This window comes from Heptranchias perlo, chromosome 4 (assembly GCF_035084215.1).
Source record: "Heptranchias perlo isolate sHepPer1 chromosome 4, sHepPer1.hap1, whole genome shotgun sequence".
Classification (NCBI taxonomy): domain Eukaryota; kingdom Metazoa; phylum Chordata; class Chondrichthyes; order Hexanchiformes; family Hexanchidae; genus Heptranchias; species Heptranchias perlo.
Genome location: NC_090328.1, coordinates 103670409 through 103682956, shown reverse-complemented (window position 1 = coordinate 103682956; position 12548 = coordinate 103670409).

Genomic DNA, 12548 nt, shown 5'->3' with positions numbered 1-12548 from the left:
AGAATTTTAAATTTGAGGCATTGGTGGACCGGCACCAATGTAGGTCAGCGAACATAGGGGTGATGGGTGAGCGGGACTTGGTGCAAGATAAGAGACGGGCAGCGGACTTTTATGGAGGGTGGAAAATGGGAGGTTGGCCAGGAAAGCATTGGAATACTCAAGCATAGACGCAACAAAAGCATGGATGAGGGTTTCAGCAGCAGATAGGCTGAGGCAGGGGCAGAAACGGGCGATATGAAGATGCCTCTGCATGTAATGATAATATAAACATGTCACCAGAAGGATAGGCTGCCATCTTTTCTAGTTGAGCAGCTCAGTTGATGTGTATGGATCAGCGAAGTCGTTAATGGTGGATATGGACTTTCCCAAGCCACAGGGAAAGGTATGACAGCAACGCAAAAACAGAAAACAAGGTTGCACATTGCAACAGCTGTCCTCGCACAGTACTATGCATGTACAATTGTTTCAATTGCTGTGGACTCTGATCCATGTTATAAATAATGATTTCACAGTGCAAGGAGACTGCGGCAATATTGCCACTATTATATTAAACATATACAGTGTGTGCAAATTAATCTCCCGCAGCAAGAGACTGGGCTGTGTGTCTGACCGACCTGGGTATGGGGAAGCAGGTTTGAGTGGAGATTGCAGGTCAGGGCCAAAGCTCAGGGCTCGGCCAGGCCCTAGTTCAAGGTTGGAGGCCCAGATGTGGGAGTCACATATGTAAGTTGTATAATAGGGTGAAGTTTGAGGCTAGGCTGGATCATGCGTGAAGAAAGGCTGACTGTGGGATGACAGGATGGGATTGAAGCTGAGCTCCGGATTGAGAGGAAAGGGAGATTGGGCCCTGTGATTCAGGAGGGGATGGGATTTATGGCTTGGAAAGGTATAGAGAATGGGCATTTGTGATTCAGAACTCATGGATTCCCTGCTCTGCCATCGAGGTGTCATGCAGCTGTAAGCTATAAAACAGTGATGGTCCATAAACCTCTATATCCATTGGTTGAGTTCCATCCTGTCTCTGGAATTTAATTGGTCATTACTTGTCATTAGTCAGTTTGGTTGTAGAATTTGATTGGCAAATCAGAAAATTCAAAGGAGAAAATAACCAATTTGAAAGTAGAAAAAGAGACACTTAGCCAATCGGAAAGATGATTACAGACACCCAGATACAAGAAATACTCATGAGAAAGACTAGTGGATCTCCCATGGTGTTGCTCATGGGTAGGCTGAAGCGTGGTTGTGGTGTTTTTTTCTAATCTAGTTTATCCCTTTAGCTCAAGTGATTGCTGTGGAAAAGTGATCATGATCAGGACAGGTTGATAAAACTGTTAAAAAAGCATACGGGATCCTTGGCTTTATAAATAGAGTACAAAAGCAAAGAAGTTATGCTAAACCTCTATAATCAGTGATTAGTCCTCAACTGGAACATTGTGTCCAATTCTGGGCACTGCACTTTTTAGAAAGGATGTCAAGACCTTGGAAAGGATGCAGAGGAGATTTACTAGAATGGTACCAGGGATGAGTGACCTCAGTTTTCTGGAGAAGCTGGGATTGTTCGCCTTTGAGCAGAGAAGGTTAATGGGAGATTTAATAGAGGTGTTCAAAATTATGAAGGGTTTTGATAGAGTAGATAGGGAGAAACTGTTTCCACTGGAAGGAAGGTCTGTAACCAGAGGACACAGATTTAAGATCATTGCCAGAGGGGAGAAGAGGAGAATTTTTTTGATGCAGCGAGTTGTTATGATCTGGAATGCACTGCCTGAGAGGGTGGTGGAAGAAGATTCAATAGGAACTTACAAAAGGGAATTGAATATATACTTGAAAAAGAAACATTTGCAGGGCTATGTGGAAAGAGCTGGGCAGTGGGACTAATTGGACAGCTCTTTCAAAGAGCCGGCACAGCCACAATGAACCAAATGGCCTCATTCTCTGCTGTATGAATTTATGATTCTAATAGGTGAATCTAGGTAATTAAAACTCTAAAGTTAATCAGAGGGCACTTGTTGGCTGCTTGTAAATTTCAGGTTCCCAGTGAATATCCGGCTTTCACTAAGGATTCTTTTGCGTCTATAACAAAGTGTGATACTTTGAAGTGTGATGTGTGATGGACACGTATGTATGTGTGTCTATCATATATAAAGTCTTGCCAATAGCGAACACTTTTTGTATACATTTTCCTTCCTGTATCATGATTTTTGCCACACGCCTACATCGATCCTGACACATCCTGAACCAAAGATGCAACTGTATGAATACTCTGAATGTTACATCATTATACGGATGGTGATTCAGAACTCATGGATCTCCTGCTCTGCCATCGAGCTGTACTACAGCCACAGTTTCGAAGGCAGCCAGTGCTTTGCCAAAATACTAACAGAAGGGAAATAAGGATAAGATGAGGTGCACACATTTTTTTATTTTAACTTTTAACAAGCTGCAGACAAATCATCTCATCCAGGTGTGATCTAGCTGCAGGAGCTGCCAATGAGATAACTCACCCCGTGGCAGCCATTACTATCTTAACCCACTTTTACATGAAAGTCTGCTTTGATGTGTATCAGTCTTTATACTTCATGACATTCAATTAACCAAACAACCATCGCAGGAAACCAGGGGACAGCTAAAGTCCAATTCTGAGGAATTTGTTCCCATAACTAAAATGGACCACAGGAGCTAGTAGGCAAAATAAAACAGGTGAGAATAAAGAAATTAGATTAATTTAAATCTCTCATTTTTTAATGTATATTGTAACAATATGTAATATTGTTCCTGTGGAAACAATATTTCAGTGAACGAGCGGTCAATCTATGGAACAGGGTCCCTAGGGAGACAGTGGAAGCAGTTAGTATTGATTCATTCAAATACAAATTAGATAGATTTCTTTCAAAAAAATAACATTTTGGGATACCGTATTTGAGTAATTTTAGACATGACATGTGGTAAGTGTAGCATGCTTGAGAGGATAAAGATGATTTTGGACCTATGGTTCCTAAAGCTCTTCCCAACCGGGGTTTTCCTTACGTCATGTCTGGGTCTGTTGTAGACTAATTGATAGAGGTTGATTGCTGCGATTAGTCAACAACTCCATTATCTTGTATTATGTGACTACCAGGATAGTAGAAGGTGAACTAGATGGACCTTGGTCTTTTTTCATCTAGCAATTCCCATGTTCATATATAGAAGTTATACAGTGTCCTGCAACTCACCATGAGCAATGCTACAGGAGATGCACATACTGTGTGAGGCAAAGGAGGAGATTGCGGGGGCTCTGACACATATATTCAGAACCTCTCTGGCCTCGGGGGATGTGCCAGAGGACTGGAGAACCGCTAATGTAATACCATTATTCAAGAAGGGGAGTAGGGAAAAACCGGGGAACTACAGGCCAGTGAGCCTAACATCAGTGGTCGGAAAATTATTGGAAAAAATTCTGAAGGACAAAATTAGTCTCCACTTGGAGAAGCAAGGATTAATCAGGGATAGTCAACATGGCTTTGTCAAGGGAAGATCATGTCTGACTAATTTGATTGAATTTTTTGAGGGGGTGACTAGGCGTGTGGATGAGGGTAACGCAGTGGATGTGGTATACATGGATTTCAGTAAGGCCTTCGATAAAGTCCCCCACAGGAGACTGGTCAAGAAGGCCTTGGCACTTTGGATACAAAACTGGCTTAGTGGCAGAAGGCAGAGGGTGATGGTCGAAGGTTGTTTTTGTGACTGGAAGCCTGTGGCCAGTGGGGTACCACAGGGATCGGTGCTGGGTCCCTTGCTGTTTGTGGTCTACATTAATGACTTGGATATGAATGTAAAAGGTATGATCAGTAAATTCGCTGATGATACAAAGATTGGTAGGGTGGTAAATAGCGAGGAGGATAGCCTCAGTCTGCAGGACGATATAGATGGGTTGGTCAGATGGGCGGAACAGTGGCAAATGGAATTTAACCTGGAAAAGTGCGAGGTGATGCACTTTGGAGGGACTAACAAGGCAAGGGAATACACAATGAATGGGAGGACCCTAGGCAAGACAGAGGGTCAGAGGGATCTTGGTGTGCAAGTTCACAGATCCCTGAAGGCGGCGGAACAGGTAGATAAGGTGGTAAAGAAGGCATATGGGATACTTGCCTTTATTAGCCGAGGCATAGAATATAAGAGCAAGGAGGTTATGATGGAGCTGTATAAAACACTGGTTAGACCACAGCTGGAGTACTGTGTGCAGTTCTGGTCGCCACACTACAGGAAGGATGTGATCGCTTTGGAGAGGGTGCAGAGGAGATTCACCAGGATGTTACCAGGGCTGGAGCGCTTCAGCTATGAAGAGAGACTGGGAAGATTGGGTTTGTTTTCCTTGGAGCAGAGGAGGCTGAGGGGGGACATGATTGAGGTGTACAAAATTATGAGGGGCACAGATAGGATTGATACTAAGGAGCTTTTTCCCTTCGTTGAGGGTTCTATAACAAGGGGACATAGATTCAAGGTAAAAGGCGGGAGGTTTAGAGGGGATTTGAGAAAGAACTTTTTCACCCAGAGGGTGGTTGGAGTCTGGAACTCACTGTCTGAAAGGGTTGTGGAGGCAGGAACCCTCACAACATTCAAGAAGCATTTGGATGAGCACTTGAAATGCCATAGCATACAAGGCTACGGACCAAATGCTGGAATATGGGATTAGAGTAGACAGGGCTGATGGCCGGCGCGGACACGATGGGCCGAAGGGCCTCTATCCGTGCTGTATAACTCTATGACTCTATAATTTTTTTTATGAATTGTTGAACTTTTAAGGATTGAATCAGAGAGAGAAAAGATTCAAAATGATCTACCAAAGATGAAAATTTGCAGACACTGAAGCAAACTATTATTTAAAAAAAAGGTAATGATAATGAGCATGAGGAAAGGGAGAACAAAAGAGAAAACAGAATAAAGATCACATAGATTAGTAAACACAGAAAAAGGTGTAAAGGAAAGATGATGGATAGAAAGAGATAAATTCAGACATTGAGGGGACGGCAGCAGCAGTGAGCTGCGAAAATCTGATCCTTAACATTTTTTTCCACTTTTTGTTGTAAATTTTATGCTCGCCAAAAGCAATGTTACCTAGGCAATGGAATATTCAGGGGTCCAGTGTCAGCAGCAAACACTCCCAGGTCAGGTACAGAGTTATTACATGCAGAGCAAAGTTCTCTCAACCAAACAGTGTGTCTCAGCCCCAATTTCAGAGGATCGTATGATATTTCTCATGTCAGCCATTGGAGCCCCAGATCACGTGGAATAGGTTGAGACTATCCAAACTCTTTTCATATAGAATCCTTACAACAAATATGGAGAGGAGATTCTCATCCCATCAGTCTGGGTAAGGCTTGAAGTTAACTCTCAAAGATGAATGGGAAGTGTCTAAACCCATTGCCTCACCCAGTGTGTGGTGAAATGATTTTGAGTATCTAATCTCATTGTACAAATCAAAAATGTAATTACCCGACTGGATATCTAGTACAAAAGTAATTTCCTCAAAAATATCCAAACTCTGAGCTGCTCTGCTTTGCATTGTGCATGTAAATTTGCATTATTTGTCAATGTCCAGCTGGTTTGCAGAAATATTTCCATTGTAAACAGAGTAGCATTAACTGTTCTCAGTTTAGTTTAGTTTAGTTTAAGGATTGAGTTAGAATCTGGTGTATTTGGCCTGCCTTCAGTATCCATGCAGTCACTTTCCAGTACGAAAGCCAGCATGTAAAAGGGGTGTTTTGACCTCGTACACATTGCAAAAGTTTGGACTCAATGTGATCATATTTGCATTGCAAATATCCATTAGGAGCCAGTACGGCAGATTTTGTGCAGAATGTTTGAAGGGCTGTTCCAGGAACTTGGGTTAAGCCACTACCCAAACCTAAGTGGGCATAGTTTATTCAGAATGGACTAGATTTGTGATGTTTTAACTTACAAACAGGAGTCTGTTTCCACTGGCAGGTGGGTTGGTAACCAGAGGACACAGATTTACGATAATTGGCAAAAGAACCAGGGGGGAGATGAGGATTTTTTTTTTGACGCAGTGTGTTGATATGATCTGGAATGCACTGCCAGAATGGGTGGTGGAAGCAGATTCAATAGTAACTTTCAAAAGGGAATTGGATAAATAAGAGAATGGAAAAAAATTACAGGGCTATGAGGCCTCTCTTACAGGATTGCACTTATTATTGAATAGGACTTGTCTTCAGACAGGTCCCTCTTAAACAGATCTGAAAAGAAGTGTGAAGCGATACATTTTGGTGGGAAGAATGAGGAGAGGCAATATAAACTAAATGGTACAATTTTAAAGGAGGTGCAGGAACAGAAAGACCTGGGGGTGCACACACACAAATCTTTGAAAATGGCACGACAAGTTGAGAAGGCTGTTAAAAAAGCATATGGGATCTTGGGCTTTATTAATAGAGGCATAGAGTACAAAAGCAAGGAAGTTGTGCTAAACCTTTATAAAACGCTGGTTAGTCCTCAGCTGGAGTATTGTGTTCATTTCTGGGCATCATACTTTAGGAAGGATGTCAAGGTCTTAGAGAGGGTGCAGAAGAGATTCACTAGACTGGTACCATGGATGAAGGGCTTCAGTTATGAGAGATTGAAGAAGCTGGGGTTGTTCTCTTTAGAACAGTGAAGGTTAAGAGGAGATTTGATAGAGGTGTTCAAAATCATGAACGGTTTTGACAGAGTAAATAAGAAGAAACTGTTTCCAGTGGCAGAAGGGTCGGTAATGAGAGGAAACAGATTTAAGGTGATCGGTAAAAGAGCCAGAGGCAACACGAGGAAATATTTTTTTAGGCAGAGAGTAATAATGATCTTGAATACACTGCCTGAAAGGGTGGTGGATGCAGATTCAATAGTAACTTTCAAAAGGGAATTGGATAAATGTGAGAATGGAAAAAAAAATCACAGGGCAATGGGGAAAAAGCAGGGGAATGGGACTAATTGGTTAGCTCTTTCAAAGAGCCAGCAAAGGCACCAGGGGCCGATATGATATTATGAAAAGGGTAAAAAAGAAACTGGTTATGTGTCCTCCCACTGGATGTGCTATTCCCACCTCACATGTTTTCCCTACGATTCTCACAGAATTCCAACAGTATTCTGTTATATGATAGCTTATGGCAGATGATCTCTTGGGACTCTGGTCTGAATGATTTGTCGGGAATTGGTATAAGGTTGCGGGAATCTGTTGAGCAAATACATTTTTTTCTGACTGTAACTAATCCCCAAAAATCTCAAGTTATAACTTGGAGTATTAATGTATTACTTCCCCAGCCAAACAAGAAAAATGTAAATCAAATTCGATGTACTGAAGTGTGAGTTGGATATTTTTGAAGAGACTCTGCTCATTTTAATAGTCACTGTACTCACAAAGACTCCCTCCTACCCACCTCTCCTATGGTATTGCTCTGGGTTAGTCTGGGACTTGTATCAGGGTTTTTGATGTTTACCACGATTCTTCTGCAGCCTTAACACAACATTTACATATAGCCGCAATACAGAAGACTAATAGAATACATTGCACGATTGACTTAAGGTAATATTGATTGCCTTACTGAGACTGAAAGGCATAGGACTCACAGCTATAATGTTTATAATATTCACCTACCATTTTACAAAAATTACAAATAACCTGTGTCTTCTCTTGAAAATCCATCTCCTTTATCTCACTGTACAGGGTGTCAGTGTGCAGGGCATCTCAGTGTACAGGTTATCTCATTGTATAAGGTGTGTAGATTGCGTCGATGTGCAGGGTATCTCAGTGTATAGGGTGTGCAGGGTATCTCAGTGTACATGGTGTCAGTGTACAGGGTGTCGGTGTGCAGGGTATCAGTGTGCAGGGTATTTCAGTGTATAGGGTGTGCAGGGTATCTCAGTGTACAGGGTGTCAGTGTACAGGGTGTCGGTGTGCAGGGTATCAGTGTGCAGGGTATCTCAGTGTATAGGGTGTGTAGGTTGCGTCGGTGTGCAAGGTATCTCAGTGTATAGGATGTGCAGGGTATCTCAGTATATAGGGTGTCGGTGTGCAGGGTATCTCAATGTATAGGGTGTCGGTATACAGGATGTCAGTGTACAGGATATCTCAGTGTATAGGGTGTGCAGGGTATCTCAATATATAGGGTGTCGGTGTGCAGGGTATCTCAGTGTACAGGGTGTCAGTGTGCAGGGTATCTCAGTGTACAGGATGTAGGTGTTTAGGGTATCTCAGTCTACAGGGTGTCGGTGTGCAGGGTATCTCAGTGTACAGGGTGTCAGTGTGCAGGGTATCTCAGTGTACAGGATGTAGGTGTTTAGGGTATCTCAGTCTACAGGGTGTCGGTGTTTAGGGTATCTCAGTGTGCAGGGTGTCGGCGGGCAGGGTATCTCAGTGTTTAGGGTGTGCAGGGTATCTCAGTGCATAGGATGTTGGTGTGCAGGGTATCTCAGTGTATAGAGTGTTCAGGGTATCTCAGTATATAGGGTGTCGGTGTGCAGGGTATCTCAGTGTACAGATTGTCGGTGTGCAGGGTATCTCAGTGTATAGAGTGTTCAGGGTATCTCAGTGTATAGGGTGTCGGTGTGCAGGGTATCTCAGTGTTTAGGGTGTTCAGAGTATCTCAGTGTATAGGGTGTCGGTGTGCAGGGTATCTCAGTGTTTAGGGTGTTCAGAGTATCTCAGTGTACAGGGTGTCGGTGTGCAGGGTATCTCAGTGTACAGGGTGTCAGCGTGCAGGGTATCTCGGTGTGCAGGGTATCTCGGTGTATAGGATGTGCAGGGTATCTCGGTGTGCAGGGTATCTCGGTGTGCAGGGTATCTCAATGTGCAGGGTATCTCAGTGTACAGGGTATCTCGTGTACAGGTTATCTCGGTGTGCAGGGTATCTTGGTGTGCAGGTTATCTCGGTGTATAGGATGTGCAGTGTATCTCGGTGTATAGGATGTGCAGTGTATCTCGGTGTACAAGGTGTGCAGGGTATCTCGGTGTACCGTGTATCTCGGTGTATAGGATGTGCAGTGTATCTCGGTGTACAAGGTGTGCAGGGTATCTCGGTGTACCGTGTATCTCGGTGTATAGGATGTGCAGTGTATCTCGGTGTGCAGGGTATCTCGGTGTACAGGGTATCTCGGTGTATAGGATGTGCCAAATATCTCGGTGTGCAGGGTATCTCGGTGTATAGGATGTGCCAAATATCTCGGTGTGCAGGGTATCTCGGTGTATAGGATGTGCCAAATATCTCGGTGTGCAGGGTATCTCGGTGCTGCCCTGTGCCCGGGGAGGGAGCGAGCGGAGGGTGTGGAGTTTGGTGCTGCCTTGTGCCCAGGGATGGAGGGGAGGGGAGGGGGTGGAGTTTGTTGCTGCCCTGTGCCCGGGGAGGGAGGGGAGGGGAGGGGGTGAAGTTTGGTGCTGCCCCGTGCCCAGGGAGGGGGTGGAGTTTGGTGCTGCCCTGTGCCCGGGGAGGGAGGGGAGGGGAGGGGGTGGAGTTTGTTGCTGCCCTGTGCCCGGGGAGGGAGGGGAGGGGAGGGGGTGGAGTTTGTTGCTGCCCTGTGCCCGGGGAGGGAGGGGAGGGGAGGGGGTGGAGTTTGGGTCTCCCCTGTGCCCGGGGTAGGGAGGGAGGGGGTGGGGTGGAGTTTGTTGCTGCCCTGTGCCCGGGAAGGGGAGGGGGTGGAGTTTGGGTCTCCCCTGTGCCCGGGGTAGGGAGGGAGGGGAGGAGGTGGAATTTGTGTCTGCACTGTGCCCTGTGCCTGGTGTGGGGGGGGGTGGAGTTTGGGTCTGCCATGTGCCCAGGGGGGGTGGTGTTTGTGTCTATCCTGTGTCCGGGTGGGGTGGGGTCTGGGTCTGTCCTGTCCCGGGGGGTGGTGGGGTTTGAGTCTGTCCTGTCCCGGGGGGGGGGGGGGGGGTGGGGTTTGAGTCTGTCCTGTCCCGGGGGGGGGGGGGTGGGGTTTGAGTCTGTCCTGTCCCGGGGGGGGGGGAGCTGGGGTTTGAGTCTGTCCTGTCCCGGGGTGGGGGTTTGAGTCTGTCCTGTCCCGGGGGGGGTGGGGTTTGAGTCTGTCCTGTCCCGGGGGGGGGTGGGGTTTGAGTCTGTCCTGTCCCGGGGGGTGGGGGGGGGTGGGGTTTGAGTCTGTCCTGTCCCGGGTGGGGTTTGAGTCTGTCCTGTCCCGGGGGGGGGGGGTGGGGTTTGAGTCTGTCCTGTCCCGGGGGGGGGTGGGGGGTGGGGTTTGAGTCTGTCCTGTCCCGGGGGGGGGGTGGGGTTTGAGTCTGTCCTGTCCCGGGGGGGTGGGGTTTGAGTCTGTCCTGTCCCGGGGGGGTGGGGTTTGAGTCTGTCCTGTCCCGGGGGGGGGGGTGGAGTTTGAGTCTGTCCTGTCCCGGGGGGGGGTGGGGTTTGAGTCTGTCCTGTCCCGGGGGGGTGGAGTTTGAGTCTGTCCTGTCCCGGGGGGGGGGGTGGGGTTTGAGTCTGTCCTGTCCCGGGGGGGTGGGGTTTGAGTCTCTCCTGTCCCGGGGGGGGTGGGGTTTGAGTCTGTCCTGTCCCGGGGGGGGGGGGGGGTTTGAGTCTGTCCTGTCCCGGGGGGGGTGGGGTTTGAGTCTGTCCTGTCCCGGGGGGGGGGGTGGTTTGAGTCTGTCCTGTCCCGGGGGGGGATGGGGTTTGAGTCTGTCATGTCCCGTCCGGGATGGGGTTTGAGTCTGTCCTGTCCCGGGGGGGGGGTGGGGTTTGAGTCTGTCCTGTCCCAGGGGGGGTGGGGTTTGAGTCTGTCCTGTCCCGGGGGGGGTGGGGTTTGAGTCTGTCCTGTCCCGGGGGGGCGGGTGGGGTTTGAGTCTGTCCTGTCCCGGGGGGGGGGGTTTGAGTCTGTCCTGTCCCGGGGGGGGGTTTGAGTCTGTCCTGTCCCGGGGGGGGGGGGTGGGGTTTGAGTCTGTCCTGTCCCGGGGGGGGGGTTTGAGTCTGTCCTGTCCCGGGGGGGGGGGGGGGTGGGTTTTCAGTCTGTCCTGTCCCGGGGGGGGGGTGGGGTTTGAGTCTGTCCTGTCCCGGGGGGGGGGAGCTGGCGTTTGAGTCTGTCCTGTCCCGGGGTGGGGGTTTGAGTCTGTCCTGTCCCGGGGGGGGGTGGGGTTTGAGTCTGTCCTGTCCCGGGGGGGGTGGGGTTTGAGTCTGTCCTGTCCCGGGGGGTGGGGGGGGGTGGGGTTTGAGTCTGTCCTGTCCCGGGGGGGTTTGAGTCTGTCCTGTCCCGGGGGGGGGGGGGGGGTGGGGTTTGAGTCTGTCCTGTCCCGGGGGGGGGTGGGGGGTGGGGTTTGAGTCTGTCCTGTCCCGGGGGGGTGGGGTTTGAGTCTGTCCTGTCCCGGGGGGGTGGGGTTTGAGTCTGTCCTGTCCCGGGGGGGGGGGGTGGGGTTTGAGTCTGTCCTGTCCCGGGGGGGGGTGGGGTTTGAGTCTGTCCTGTCCCGGGGGGGTGGAGTTTGAGTCTGTCCTGTCCCGGGGGGGGGGGTGGGGTTTGAGTCTGTCCTGTCCCGGGGGGGTGGGGTTTGAGTCTCTCCTGTCCCGGGGGGGGGTGGGGTTTGAGTCTGTCCTGTCCCGGGGGGGGGGGGGGTGGGGTTTGAGTCTGTCCTGTCCCGGGGGCGGTGGGGTTTGAGTCTGTCCTGTCCCGGGGGGGGGGTGGTTTGAGTCTGTCCTGTCCCGGGGGGGGATGGGGTTTGAGTCTGTCATGTCCCGTCCGGGATGGGGTTTGAGTCTGTCCTGTCCCGGGGGGGGGGGGGGGGTTTGAGTCTGTCCTGTCCCAGGGGGGGTGGGGTTTGAGTCTGTCCTGTCCCGGGGGGGGTGGGGTTTGAGTCTGTCCTGTCCCGGGGGGGCGGGTGGGGTTTGAGTCTGTCCTGTCCCGGGGGGGGGGGTTTGAGTCTGTCCTGTCCCGGGGGGGGGTTTGAGTCTGTCCTGTCCCGGGGGGGGGAGGGGTGGGGTTTGAGTCTGTCCTGTCCCGGGGGGGGGGGTTTGAGTCTGTCCTGTCCCGGGGGGGGGGGGGGGGGTGGGTTTTGAGTCTGTCCTGTCCCGGGGGGGGGGTGGGGTTTGAGTCTGTCCTGTCCCGGGGGGGGTGGGGTTTGAGTCTGTCCTGTCCAGGGGGGGTGGGGTTTGAGTCTGTCCTGTCCCGGGGGGGGTGGGGTTTGAGTCTGTCCTGTCCCGGGGGGGGTGGGGTTTGAGTCTGTCCTGTCCCGGGGGGGGGTGGGGTTTGAGTCTGTCCTGTCCCGGGGGGGGTGGGGTTTGAGTCTGTCCTGTCCCGGGGGGGGTGGGGTTTGAGTCTGTCCTGTCCCGGGGGGGGGTGGGGTTTGAGTCTGTCCTGTCCCGGGGGGGGTGGGGTTTGAGTCTGTCCTGTCCCGGGGGGGTGGGGTTTGAGTCTGTCCTGTCCCGGGGGGGGTGGGGTTTGAGTCTGTCCTGTCCCGGGGGGGTGGGGTTTGAGTCTGTCCTGTCCCGGGGGGGTGGGGTTTGAGTCTGTCCTGTCCCGGGGGGGTGGGGTTTGAGTCTGTCCTGTCCCGGGGGGGGTGGGGTTTGAGTCTGTCCTGTCCCGGGGGGGGTGGGGTTTGAGTA